Source organism: Camelina sativa, chromosome 20 (genome assembly GCF_030686135.1).
Source record: "Camelina sativa cultivar CO46 ecotype springtype chromosome 20, ASM3068613v1".
NCBI lineage: Eukaryota > Viridiplantae > Streptophyta > Magnoliopsida > Brassicales > Brassicaceae > Camelina > Camelina sativa.
Genome location: NC_141899.1, coordinates 35,453,316 through 35,467,222, shown reverse-complemented (window position 1 = coordinate 35,467,222; position 13,907 = coordinate 35,453,316). Strand labels below are relative to the sequence as shown.

Here is a 13,907-nt window from a genome sequence, read left to right as displayed (position 1 = left end):
TGTAGCAGATTCATCAATCGTATTCTGTTTGTCGGCCGGAGCAAACGTCTTTTTCCTACTCTGTTTCGTTAATCTTTCCTCTGGGTTCATCCATGGAAGAGCTAGATATCTGTTCGAAAATCTATATAACTCACTTTTTATAGGTTTTTAATTTAGAAATCAGATGTTGAGATGAAAATCTATAATAGTTGAGTAAAAAACCCACAAGTGAAACCAAAAAAATAGACATAAGTCGTGAAAAAATAAAGTGAGGCAGGGAAAATTAGGGTTTTCAGTTGTATGTTATAGGTAGAAGACAAGGATATTCTGGTAATTTTGGGTTCATTAAACCTAAATCTTACAGTCGCTCCCACTCTGAAACACTTTTTACTTCACACATGTAATATAGCATTTCTGGCGTGGAACTCAGTGACTATTATTTCTTGCGCAGTCATCTGAATCACAATTGATATTTATGAATCAAAAATTAGAAAACTCTTGATCACCAGCCTACCAATCATTGCAATTTTGATCCTTATCTGTGGAAGCATATAGTTTAATAAATGAGTTTCATCATACACCACATCTTGACAACATATATTTGTTTAATCATACTGAGCATATCTCTTCAACTAACCTTTTTTCTGGAAAAATATCTCTTCAATTAACCATGTCTCTCTATCTCTCTCTGTCTCTACCTTTGCATTAACGAAAATTAAAGCAGGTTAGTAAGAAACTGAAGGGATCGTCATAGAAAGTAAGAGTCATATTTGTTATCTTACCTCATCACTCATCAGAGAAGCGTTTGAATATCTAAGAGGCCACCCTTCCTAATTTCGTCTCCCATCAAATATGGAAGGTTAATTAATGCCATATGTTTGAAGATAATAAAACCCATGGAGCAATTCTTCTAAGGTTTTTACCAAGAATATGTGGATAGGAAAAATGTCGAACCTCAAAGACTTGTTGTTAGGCTTAAATTTGGTAAAGATAATGCTCACTTGTGTGCAGATCAGAAATCACTCCAAAAGAATGTCATGGCTTGAAAGTTAAACCCCATGACCTGCAAATAAATGAATTACATGGAGCTCATGTAGCTTAGCAAAAGCTGGGGATAAAGAAAAATCAAACCAGACATGAGGAATATACTTAAATTAATGATACTGAATTATGAGACGGTCATATATACACATATCTGACCTTCTCAATGTTCTCCATCATATATAACACCCATCACCTCGAGCCTTAACCTTGGCAAGTTTGCTAATCTCTTTAGGATGATCCACAAAGTACTACATGTGCTCCTTAAGTTTAGACCTGAAGGTACAACAAAATTCGCTAAAATCATAATCACAGAGACTTAAAGAAGGAAGGTTTTGTTTCCACATTCTGATAGTAGAGCTTAAAGTACCCAAACTCTCTGTTCAAGCTGTTGGCTTGAGCAGTGGTAGCCTTACCACCACCATATTTCTTGCTAAAATCCTCCTTTACTCTCTCAAGGAAGGCCATTGGAACCTACCTCCCAACAGATGCAACAGCAAGAATACAATAAAGATGACCTTTTGGCATGTCGATGGACAAATATGATACACAATTCGCGGCAGTTACAGAGGCTGACGTCTCACCCAAACCACCTGCAACCTGGATCCGCGACAGCCAACAAAATCCAAAGGATTGAGCCATTAACCACCCTGACAAAACAGTACTCCCCACCACTCGCCCTTTGGCTTCCGCTGTAGCCACGGCGACCAGTTGAACGGATGAGCCGAGAAGCCCCGAAGATAACCCACCGGCGTCCTCAAACCAGGGGCCTTTACTCCGGATCTTCTGCGCCATTAAACCGGAGCCACCACTACACCAAAGAGAGAGAGCCACACCACAACTGTCGGTATAAGAGGTCACTTGCTCACTTTTGGATCTTCTCTGCAAATCCTCAGCCTTCAATTAAGCGCAGAATGCAAAAGAAAAAAGAGGAAGAACGAGATCTACTTTTTTGTGAACAGGAGGAGAGAGAAGAGAGAGAAGAGAGAGAAAGAGGGAACGATTGTCCCTCGAAAACTTTAAAACATGCTATGGTAGAAACTGTACATAAGCGGAGCTTTCACCCGTCGATCTGTCCGAAAATGTGACCGCTCTTTTGCTTCTCCGGTAGGCCTTCATGCTTCAATGCGCTTTTGGCTTTTTTTATGGATTTCAAAGCAGAGAATAAAATAAAAACTAGATCTGAAACTTTGTTCTTGAGAGACAAAGTGAATCAACTTAGAAGGAATCAATATGATGATTTTTGTCCACCCAAATTTAAGATAATCCAAAGAAAAAGTAATCGATCATTCACGTATTTTGTGTTTCTTTCTCTCCAAAATCAAAGACAATTTAAAAGTAAGAGCATAAGATCTCGAGAACAAGAGCATCAAATCTCAAGTTTTTTTTTCTGACCAAATTTAATTATAAATGGCATAAATCGTAATAAAACACACAACTCAGGTATAGAAGTAGTTTGCAAACTTTTATGTGTTATTCTAGTAAGTCGAAAATCTCAACGTGTTAGTCTAGTAATAAACCTACTTTTATGTAATATTCTAGGTAATTTCCCTTTTTTTTTAATTAAAAAAACGAAAATTCAGTTATATAATACAAAAAATTATTTTTTCATTTTTATTTAATTCATATATCAAGAAAAATAATTTTTACTGTTTTTCTTTTATTTAATAACTTTTTTAATTAGTTATTTTATTTCTCCTAAATTATTATTTTTTATTATTATTTGAAATGAATATACACATAGACCTAAATTTTATTCAAAAATGTTACCAATCACTAACAAAACTAATTTTTTTGAAGTTGAGTTTGAATAATCACATGTTATGGTTGATGTACAAGATTGAGTTATATCCTTTGTAAAATTGTTAACTCAAAAGATTATTCAACATCATGGAAATTTTCATGAGTTAAAGATGTGGTAAGTTGAGTTATCTATTTTTTTTAATTAAAAAACGAATATTCAGTTATATAATACAAATTTTTTTTTTGTTTTTATTTAATTCATATATCAAGAAAAATTATTTTTACTGATTTTCTTTTATTTAATTACTTTTTAATTAGTTATTTTATTTCTCCTAAATTATAATTTTTTATTATCATTTGAAATGAAAATAGACATAGACCTAAATTTTATTCAAAAATGTTACCAATCACTAACAAAACTAATTTTTTTGAAGTTGAGTTTGAATAATCATGTGTTATGGTTGATGTACAAGTTTGAGGTATATCTTTTGTAAAATTGTTAACTCAAAAGATTATTCAACCTCATGGAAATTTCATGAGTTAAAGATGTGGTAAGTTAAGTTATCTATTTTTTTAATTAAAAAAACGAAAATTCAGTTATATAATACAAAAAAATATTTTTTTGTTTTTATTTAATTCATATATCAAGAAAAATAATTTTTACTGTTTTTCTTTTATTTAATAACTGTTTTAATTAGTTATTTTATTTCTCCTAAATTATTATTTTTTATTATTATTTGAAATGAAAATACACATAGAACTAAATTTTATTCAAAAATGTTTCCAATCACTAACAAAACTAATTTTTTTGAAGTTGAGTTTGAATAATCATGTGTTATGGTTGATGTACAAGATTGAGTTATATCCTTTGTAAAATTGTTAACTCAAAAGATTATTCAACATCATGGAAATTTTCATGAGTTAAAGATGTGGTAAGTTGAGTTATCTATTTTTTTTAAATAAAAAACGAAAATTCAGTTATATAATACAAAAAATTATTTTTTCGTTTTTATTTAATTCATATATCAAGAAAAATTAATTTTACTGTTTTTCTTTTATTTAATTACTTTTTTAATAAGGTTATTTTATTTCTCCTAAATTATTATTTTTTATTATTATTTGAAATGAAAATAGACATAGACCTAAATTTTATTCAAAAATGTTACCAATCACTAACAAAACTAATTTTTTTGAAGTTGAGTTTGAATAATCATGTGTTATGGTTGATGTACAAGTTTGAGGTATATCTTTTGTAAAATTGTTAACTCAAAAGATTATTCAACATCATGCAAATTTTCATGAGTTAAAGATGTGGTAAGTTGAGTTATCTATTTTTTTTTAATTAAAAAAACGAAAATTCAGTTATATAATACAAGAAATTATTTTTTTTATTTTATTTAATTCATATATCAAGAAAAATTGTTTTTACTGTTTTTCTTTTATTTAATAACTTTTTTAATTAGTTATTTTATTTCTCCTAAATTATTATTTTTTATTATCATTTGAAATGAAAATACACATAGACCTAAATTTTATTCAAAAATGTTACCAATCACTAACAAAACTAATTTTTTTGAAGTTGAGTTTGAATAATCATGTGTTATGGTTGATGAACAAGTTTGAGATATATCTTTTGTAAAATTGTTAACTCAAAAGATTATTCAACATCATGGAAATTTTCATGAGTTAAAGATGTGGTAAGTTGAGTTATCTATTCTTTTTTCATTAAAAAAACGAAAATTCAGTTATATAATACAAAAAATTATTTTTTCGTTTTTATTTAATTCATATATCATGAAAAATTATTTTTATTGTTTTTCTTTTATTTAATAACTTTTTTAATTAGTTATTTTATTTCTCATAAATTATTATTTTTTATTATCATTTGAAATGAAAATAGACATAGACCTAAATTTTATTCAAAAATGTTACCAATCACTAACAAAACTAATTTTTTTGAAGTTGAGTTTGAATAATCATGTGTTATGGTTGATATACAAGTTTGAGGTATATCCTTTGTAAAATTGTTAACTCAAAAGATTATTCAACATCATGGAAATTTCATGAGTTAAAGATGTGGTAAGTTGAGTTATCTATTTTTTTTTAATTAAAAAAAATTCAGATATATAATACAAAAAATTATTTTTTCGTTTTTATTTAATTCATATATCAAGAAAAATAATTTTTACTGTTTTTCTTTTATTTAATTACTTTTTTAATTAGTTATTTTATTTCTCCTAAATTATTATTTGAAATGAAAATAGACATAGACCTAAATTTTATTCAAAAATATTACCAATCACTAACAAAACTAATTTTTTTGAACTTGAGTTTGAATAATCATGTGTTATGGTTGATGTACAAGTTTGAGATATATCTTTTGTAAAATTGTTAACTTAAAAGATTATTCAACATCATGGAAATTTTCATGAATTAAAGATGTGGTAAGTTGAGTTATCTATTCTTTTTTAATTAAAAAAACGAAAATTCAGTTATATAATACAAAAAATTATTTTTTTGTTTTTATTTAATTCATATATCAAGAAAAATTGTTTTTACTGTTTTTCTTTTATTTAATAACTTTTTTAATTAGTTATTTTATTTCTCCTAAATTATTATTTTTTATTATCATTTGAAATGAAAATACACATAGACCTAAATTTTATTCAAAAATGTTACCAATCACTAACAAAACTAATTTTTTTTTAAGTTGAGTTTGAATAATCATGTGTTATGGTTGATGTACAAGTTTGAGATATATCTTTTGTAAAATTGGTAACTCAAAAGATTATTCAACATCATGGAAATTTTCATGAGTTAAAGATGTGGTAAGTTGAGTTATCTATTTTTTTTTTCATTAAAAAAACGAAAATTCAGTTATATAATACAAAAAATTATTTTTTCGTTTTTATTTAATTCATATATCAAGAAAAATTATTTTTATTGTTTTTCTTTTATTTAATAACTTTTTTAATTAGTTATTTTATTTCTCCTAAATTATTATTTTTTATTATCATTTGAAATGAAAATAGACATAGACCTAAATTTTATTCAAAAATGTTACCAATCACTAACAAAACTAATTTTTTTGAAGTTGAGTTTGAATAATCATATGTTATGGTTGATATACAAGTTTGAGGTATATCCTTTGTAAAATTGTTAACTCAAAAGATTATTCAACATCATGGAAATTTCATGAGTTAAAGATGTGGTAAGTTGAGTTATCTATTTTTTTTTAATTAAAAAAAATTCAGTTATATAATACAAAAAATTATTTTTTCGTTTTTATTTAATTCATATATCAAGAAAAATAATTTTTACTGTTTTTCTTTTATTTAATTACTTTTTTAATTAGTTATTTTATTTCTCCTAAATTATTATTTTTTATTATTATTTGAAATGAAAATAGACATAGACCTAAATTTTATTCAAAAATATTACCAATCACTAACAAAACTAATTTTTTTGAACTTGAGTTTGAATAATCATGTGTTATGGTTGATGTACAAGTTTGAGATATATCTTTTGTAAAATTGTTAACTCAAAAGATTATTCAACATCATGGAAATTTTCATGAGTTAAAGATGTGGTAAGTTGAGTTATCTATTTTTTTTTTCATTAAAAAAACGAAAATTCAGTTATATAATACAAAAAATTATTTTTTCGTTTTTATTTAATTCATATATCAAGAAAAATTATTTTTATTGTTTTTCTTTTATTTAATAACTTTTTTAATTAGTTATTTTATTTCTCCTAAATTATTATTTTTTATTATCATTTGAAATGAAAATAGACTTAGACCTAAATTTTATTCAAAAATGTTTCCAATCACTAACAAAACTAATTTTTTTGAAGTTGAGTTTGAATAATCATGTGTTATGGTTGATGTACAAGATTGAGTTATATCCTTTGTAAAATTGTTAACTCAAAAGATTATTCAACATCATGGAAATTTTCATGAGTTAAAGATGTGGTAAGTTGAGTTATCTATTTTTTTTAAATAAAAAACGAAAATTCAGTTATATAATACAAAAAATTATTTTTTCGTTTTTATTTAATTCATATATCAAGAAAAATTAATTTTACTGTTTTTCTTTTATTTAATTACTTTTTTAATAAGGTTATTTTATTTCTCCTAAATTATTATTTTTTATTATTATTTGAAATGAAAATAGACATAGACCTAAATTTTATTCAAAAATGTTACCAATCACTAACAAAACTAATTTTTTTGAAGTTGAGTTTGAATAATCATGTGTTATGGTTGATGTACAAGTTTGAGGTTAATCTTTTGTAAAATTGTTAACTCAAAAGATTATTCAACATCATGCAAATTTTCATGAGTTAAAGATGTGGTAAGTTGAGTTATCTATTTTTTTTTAATTAAAAAAACGAAAATTCAGTTATATAATACAAGAAATTATTTTTTTTATTTATTTAATTCATATATCAAGAAAAATTGTTTTTACTGTTTTTCTTTTATTTAATAACTTTTTTAATTAGTTATCTTATTTCTCCTAAATTATTATTTTTTATTATCATTTGAAATGAAAATACACATAGACCTAAATTTTATTCAAAAATGTTACCAATCACTAACAAAACTAATTTTTTTGAAGTTGAGTTTGAATAATCATGTGTTATGGTTGATGAACAAGTTTGAGATATATCTTTTGTAAAATTGTTAACTCAAAAGATTATTCAACATCATGGAAATTTTCATGAGTTAAAGATGTGGTAAGTTGAGTTATCTATTCTTTTTTCATTAAAAAAACGAAAATTCAGTTATATAATACAAAAAATTATTTTTTCGTTTTTATTTAATTCATATATCAAGAAAAATTATTTTTATTGTTTTTCTTTTATTTAATAACTTTTTTAATTAGTTATTTTATTTCTCCTAAATTATTATTTTTTATTATCATTTGAAATGAAAATAGACATAGACCTAAATTTTATTCAAAAATGTTACCAATCACTAACAAAACTAATTTTTTTGAAGTTGAGTTTGAATAATCATGTGTTATGGTTGATATACAAGTTTGAGGTATATCCTTTGTAAAATTGTTAACTCAAAAGATTATTCAACATCATGGAAATTTCATGAGTTAAAGATGTGGTAAGTTGAGTTATCTATTTTTTTTTAATTAAAAAAAATTCAGTTATATAATACAAAAAATTATTTTTTCGTTTTTATTTAATTCATATATCAAGAAAAATAATTTTTACTGTTTTTCTTTTATTTAATTACTTTTTTAATTAGTTATTTTATTTCTCCTAAATTATTATTTGAAATGAAAATAGACATAGACCTAAATTTTATTCAAAAATATTACCAATCACTAACAAAACTAATTTTTTTGAACTTGAGTTTGAATAATCATGTGTTATGGTTGATGTACAAGTTTGAGATATATCTTTTGTAAAATTGTTAACTTAAAAGATTATTTAACATCATGGAAATTTTCATGAATTAAAGATGTGGTAAGTTGAGTTATCTATTCTTTTTTAATTAAAAAAACGAAAATTCAGTTATATAATACAAAAAATTATTTTTTTGTTTTTATTTAATTCATATATCAAGAAAAATTGTTTTTACTGTTTTTCTTTTATTTAATAACTTTTTTAATTAGTTATTTTATTTCTCCTAAATTATTATTTTTTATTATCATTTGAAATGAAAATACACATAGACCTAAATTTTATTCAAAAATGTTACCAATCACTAACAAAACTAATTTTTTTTAAGTTGAGTTTGAATAATCATGTGTTATGGTTGATGTACAAGTTTGAGATATATCTTTTGTAAAATTGTTAACTCAAAAGATTATTCAACATCATGGAAATTTTCATGAGTTAAAGATGTGGTAAGTTGAGTTATCTATTTTTTTTTTCATTAAAAAAACGAAAATTCAGTTATATAATACAAAAAAATATTTTTTCGTTTTTATTTAATTCATATATCAAGAAAAATTATTTTTATTGTTTTTCTTTTATTTAATAACTTTTTTAATTAGTTATTTTATTTCTCCTAAATTATTATTTTTATTATCATTTGAAATGAAAATAGACATAGACCTAAATTTTATTCAAAAATGTTACCAATCACTAACAAAACTAATTTTTTTGAAGTTGAGTTTGAATAATCATATGTTATGGTTGATATACAAGTTTGAGGTATATCCTTTGTAAAATTGTTAACTCAAAAGATTATTCAACATCATGGAAATTTCATGAGTTAAAGATGTGGTAAGTTGAGTTATCTATTTTTTTTTAATTAAAAAAAATTCAGTTATATAATACAAAAATTTATTTTTTCGTTTTTATTTAATTCATATATCAAGAAAAATAATTTTTACTGTTTTTCTTTTATTTAATTACTTTTTTAATTAGTTATTTTATTTCTCCTAAATTATTATTTTTTATTATTATTTGAAATGAAAATAGACATAGACCTAAATTTTATTCAAAAATATTACCAATCACTAACAAAACTAATTTTTTTGAACTTGAGTTTGAATAATCATGTGTTATGGTTGATGTACAAGTTTGAGATATATCTTTTGTAAAATTGTTAACTTAAAAGATTATTCAACATCATGGAAATTTTCATGAATTAAAGATGTGGTAAGTTGAGTTATCTATTCTTTTTTAATTAAAAAAACGAAAATTCAGTTATATAATACAAAAAATTATTTTTTTCTTTTTATTTAATTCATATATCAAGAAAAATTGTTTTTACTGTTTTTCTTTTATTTAATAACTTTTTTAATTAGTTATTTTATTTCTCCTAAATTATTATTTTTTATTATCATTTGAAATGAAAATACACATAGACCTAAATTTTATTCAAAAATGTTACCAATCACTAACAAAACTAATTTTTTTTTAAGTTGAGTTTGAATAATCATGTGTTATGGTTGATGTACAAGTTTGAGATATATCTTTTGTAAAATTGTTAACTCAAAAGATTATTCAACATCATGGAAATTTTCATGAGTTAAAGATGTGGTAAGTTGAGTTATCTATTTTTTTTTCATTAAAAAAACGAAAATTCAGTTATATAATACAAAAAATTATTTTTTCGTTTTTATTTAATTCATATATCAAGAAAAATTATTTTTATTGTTTTTTTTTTATTTAATAACTTTTTTAATTAGTTATTTTATTTCTCCTAAATTATTATTTTTTATTATCATTTGAAATGAAAATAGACTTAGACCTAAATTTAATTCAAAAATGTTACCAATCACTAACAAAACTAATTTTTTTGAAGTTGAGTTTGAATAATCATGTGTTATGGTTGATGTACAAGTTTGAGGTATATCTTTTGTAAAATTGTTAACTCAAAAGATTATTCAACCTCATGGAAATTTCATGAGTTAAAGATGTGGTAAGTTAAGTTATCTATTTTTTTTTAATTAAAAAAACGAAAATTCAGTTATATAATACAAAAAATTATTTTTTCGTTTTTATTTAATTCATATATCAAGAAAAATAATTTTTACTGTTTTTCTTTTATTTAATTACTTTTTTAATTAGTTATTTTATTTCTCCTAAATTATTATTTTTTATTATTATTTGAAATGAAAATAGACATCTACCTAAATTTTATTCAAAAATGTTACCAATCACTAACAAAACTAATTTTTTTGAAGTTGAGTTTGAATAATCATGTGTTATGGTTGATGTACAAGTTTGACGTATATCTTTTGTAAAATTGTTAACTTAAAAGATTATTCAACATCATGGAAATTTTCATGAGTTAAAGATGTGGTAAGTTGAGTTATCTATTCTTTTTTAATTAAAAAACGAAAATTCAGTTATATAATACAAAAAATTATTTTTTTCGTTTTTATTTAATTCATATATCAAGAAAAATAATTTTTACTGTTTTTCTTTTATTTAATAACTTTTTTAATTAGTTATTTTATTTCTCCTAAATTATTATTTTTTATTATCATTTGAAATGAAAATAGACATAGACCTAAATTTTATTCAAAAATGTTACCAATCACTAACAAAACTAATTTTTTTGAAGTTGAGTTTGAATAATCATGTGTTATGGTTGATGTACAAGTTTGAGGTATATCCTTTGTAAAATTGTTAACTCAAAAGATTATTCAACATCATGGAAATTTCATGAGTTAAAGATGTGGTAAGTTGAGTTATCTATTTTTTTAAGTAAAAAAACGAAAATTCAGTTATATAATACGAAAAATTATTTTTTCGTTTTTATTTAATTCATATATCAAGAAAAATAATTTTTACTGTTTTTCTTTTATTTAATAACTTTTTTAATTAGTTATTTTATTTCTCCTAAATTATTATTTTTTATTATTATTTGAAATGAAAATAGACATAGACCTAAATTTTATTCAAAAATGTTACCAATCACTAACAAAACTAATTTTTTTTTAAGTTGAGTTTGAATAATCATGTGTTATGGTTGATGTACAAGTTTGAGATATATCTTTTGTAAAATTGTTAACTCAAAAGATTATTCAACATCATGGAAATTTTCATGAGTTAAAGATGTGGTAAGTTGAGTTATCTATTTTTTTTTTCATTAAAAAAACGAAAATTCAGTTATATAATACAAAAAATTATTTTTTCGTTTTTATTTAATTCATATATCAAGAAAAATTATTTTTATTGTTTTTCTTTTATTTAATAACTTTTTTAATTAGTTATTTTATTTCTCCTAAATTATTATTTTTTATTATCATTTGAAATGAAAATAGACTTAGACCTAAATTTAATTCAAAAATGTTACCAATCACTAACAAAACTAATTTTTTTGAAGTTGAGTTTGAATAATCATGTGTTATGGTTGATGTACAAGTTTGAGGTATATCTTTTGTAAAATTGTTAACTCAAAAGATTATTCAACCTCATGGAAATTTCATGAGTTAAAGATGTGGTAAGTTAAGTTATCTATTTTTTTTTAATTAAAAAAACGAAAATTCAGTTATATAATACAAAAAATTATTTTTTCGTTTTTATTTAATTCATATATCAAGAAAAATAATTTTTACTGTTTTTCTTTTATTTAATTACTTTTTTAATTAGTTATTTTATTTCTCCTAAATTATTATTTTTTATTATTATTTGAAATGAAAATAGACATCTACCTAAATTTTATTCAAAAATGTTACCAATCACTAACAAAACTAATTTTTTTGAAGTTGAGTTTGAATAATCATGTGTTATGGTTGATGTACAAGTTTGACGTATATCTTTTGTAAAATTGTTAACTTAAAAGATTATTCAACATCATGGAAATTTTCATGAGTTAAAGATGTGGTAAGTTGAGTTATCTATTCTTTTTTAATTAAAAAACGAAAATTCAGTTATATAATACAAAAAATTATTTTTTCGTTTTTATTTAATTCATATATCAAGAAAAATAATTTTTACTGTTTTTCTTTTATTTAATAACTTTTTTAATTAGTTATTTTATTTCTCCTAAATTATTATTTTTTATTATCATTTGAAATGAAAATAGACATAGACCTAAATTTTATTCAAAAATGTTACCAATCACTAACAAAACTAATTTTTTTGAAGTTGAGTTTGAATAATCATGTGTTATGGTTGATGTACAAGTTTGAGGTATATCCTTTGTAAAATTGTTAACTCAAAAGATTATTCAACATCATGGAAATTTCATGAGTTAAAGATGTGGTAAGTTGAGTTATCTATTTTTTTAAGTAAAAAAACGAAAATTCAGTTATATAATACGAAAAATTATTTTTTCGTTTTTATTTAATTCATATATCAAGAAAAATAATTTTTCCAGTTTTTCTTTTATTTAATAACTTTTTAATTAGTTATTTTATTTCTCCTAAATTATTATTTTTTATTATTATTTGAAATGAAAATAGACATAGACCTAAATTTTATTCAAAAATGTTACCAATCACTAACAAAACTAACTTTTTTGAAGTTGAGTTTGAATAATCATGTGTTATGGTTGATGTACAAGTTTGAGGTATATCTTTTGTAAAATTGTTAACTTAAAAGATTATTCAACATCATGGAAATTTTGATGAGTTAAAGATGTGGTAAATTGAGTTATCTATTTTTTTTTAATTAAAAAAACGAAAATTCAGTTATATAATACAAAAAATTATTTTTTTCGTTTTTATTTAATTCATATATCAAGAAAAATTATTTTTACTGTTTTTCTTTTATTTAATAACTTTTTTAATTAGTTATTTTATTCTCTTAAATTATTATTTTTTATTATCATTTGAAATGAAAATAGAAATAGACCTAAATTTTATTCAAAAATGTTACCAATCACTAACAAAACTAATTTTTTTGAAGTTGAGTTTGAATAATCATGTGTTATGGTTGATGTACAAGTTTGAGGTATATCCTTTGTAAAATTGTTAACTCAAAAGATTATTCAACATCATGGAAATTTTCATGAGTTAAAGATGTGGTAAGTTGAGTTATCTATTTTTTTAATTAAAAAAAACAAAAATTCAGTTATATAATACAGAAAAATTATTTTTTTGTTTTTATTTAATTTATATATCAAGAAAAATAATTTTTACTGTTTTTTTTATTTAATGACTTTTTAATTAGTTATTTTATTTCTCTTAAATTATTATTTTTTATTATTATTTGAAATGAAAATAGACATCTACCTAAATTTTATTCAAAAATGTTACCAATCACTAACAAAACTAATTTTTTTGAAGTTGAGTTTGAATAATCATGTGTTATGGTTGATGTACAAGTTTGACGTATATCTTTTGTAAAATTGTTAACTTAAAAGATTATTCAACATCATGGAAATTTTCATGAGTTAAAGATGTGGTAAGTTGAGTTATCTATTCTTTTTTAATTAAAAAACGAAAATTCAGTTATATAATACAAAAAATTATTTTTTCGTTTTTATTTAATTCATATATCAAGAAAAATAATTTTTACTGTTTTTCTTTTATTTAATAACTTTTTTAATTAGTTATTTTATTTCTCCTAAATTATTATTTTTTATTATCATTTGAAATGAAAATAGACATAGACCTAAATTTTATTCAAAAATGTTACCAATCACTAACAAAACTAATTTTTTTGAAGTTGAGTTTGAATAATCATGTGTTATGGTTGATGTACAAGTTTGAGGTATA

At 22.3% G+C, this 13,907-nt stretch overlaps 1 long non-coding RNA gene across 4 annotated transcripts; it reads right to left on the bottom strand.

Annotated features, from left to right (window-relative positions):
* Positions 1-208: 208 nt before the first annotated feature.
* LOC147919898 (uncharacterized) lies at positions 209-1,605 on the bottom strand. Of its 4 annotated transcripts, none has more exons than XR_015593642.1 (6): positions 1,391-1,605; positions 1,180-1,296; positions 934-1,042; positions 762-809; positions 617-673; positions 209-518 (listed from the first exon to the last, which is right to left on the bottom strand). It is a non-coding gene; the product is annotated as an uncharacterized LOC147919898 (long non-coding RNA). The 4 variants fall into 4 exon arrangements; XR_015593643.1 differs by having other exon boundaries at positions 617-677; positions 903-1,042; positions 1,391-1,591; XR_015593644.1 differs by having other exon boundaries at positions 903-1,042; positions 1,391-1,591.
* Positions 1,606-13,907: the final 12,302 nt, after the last annotated feature.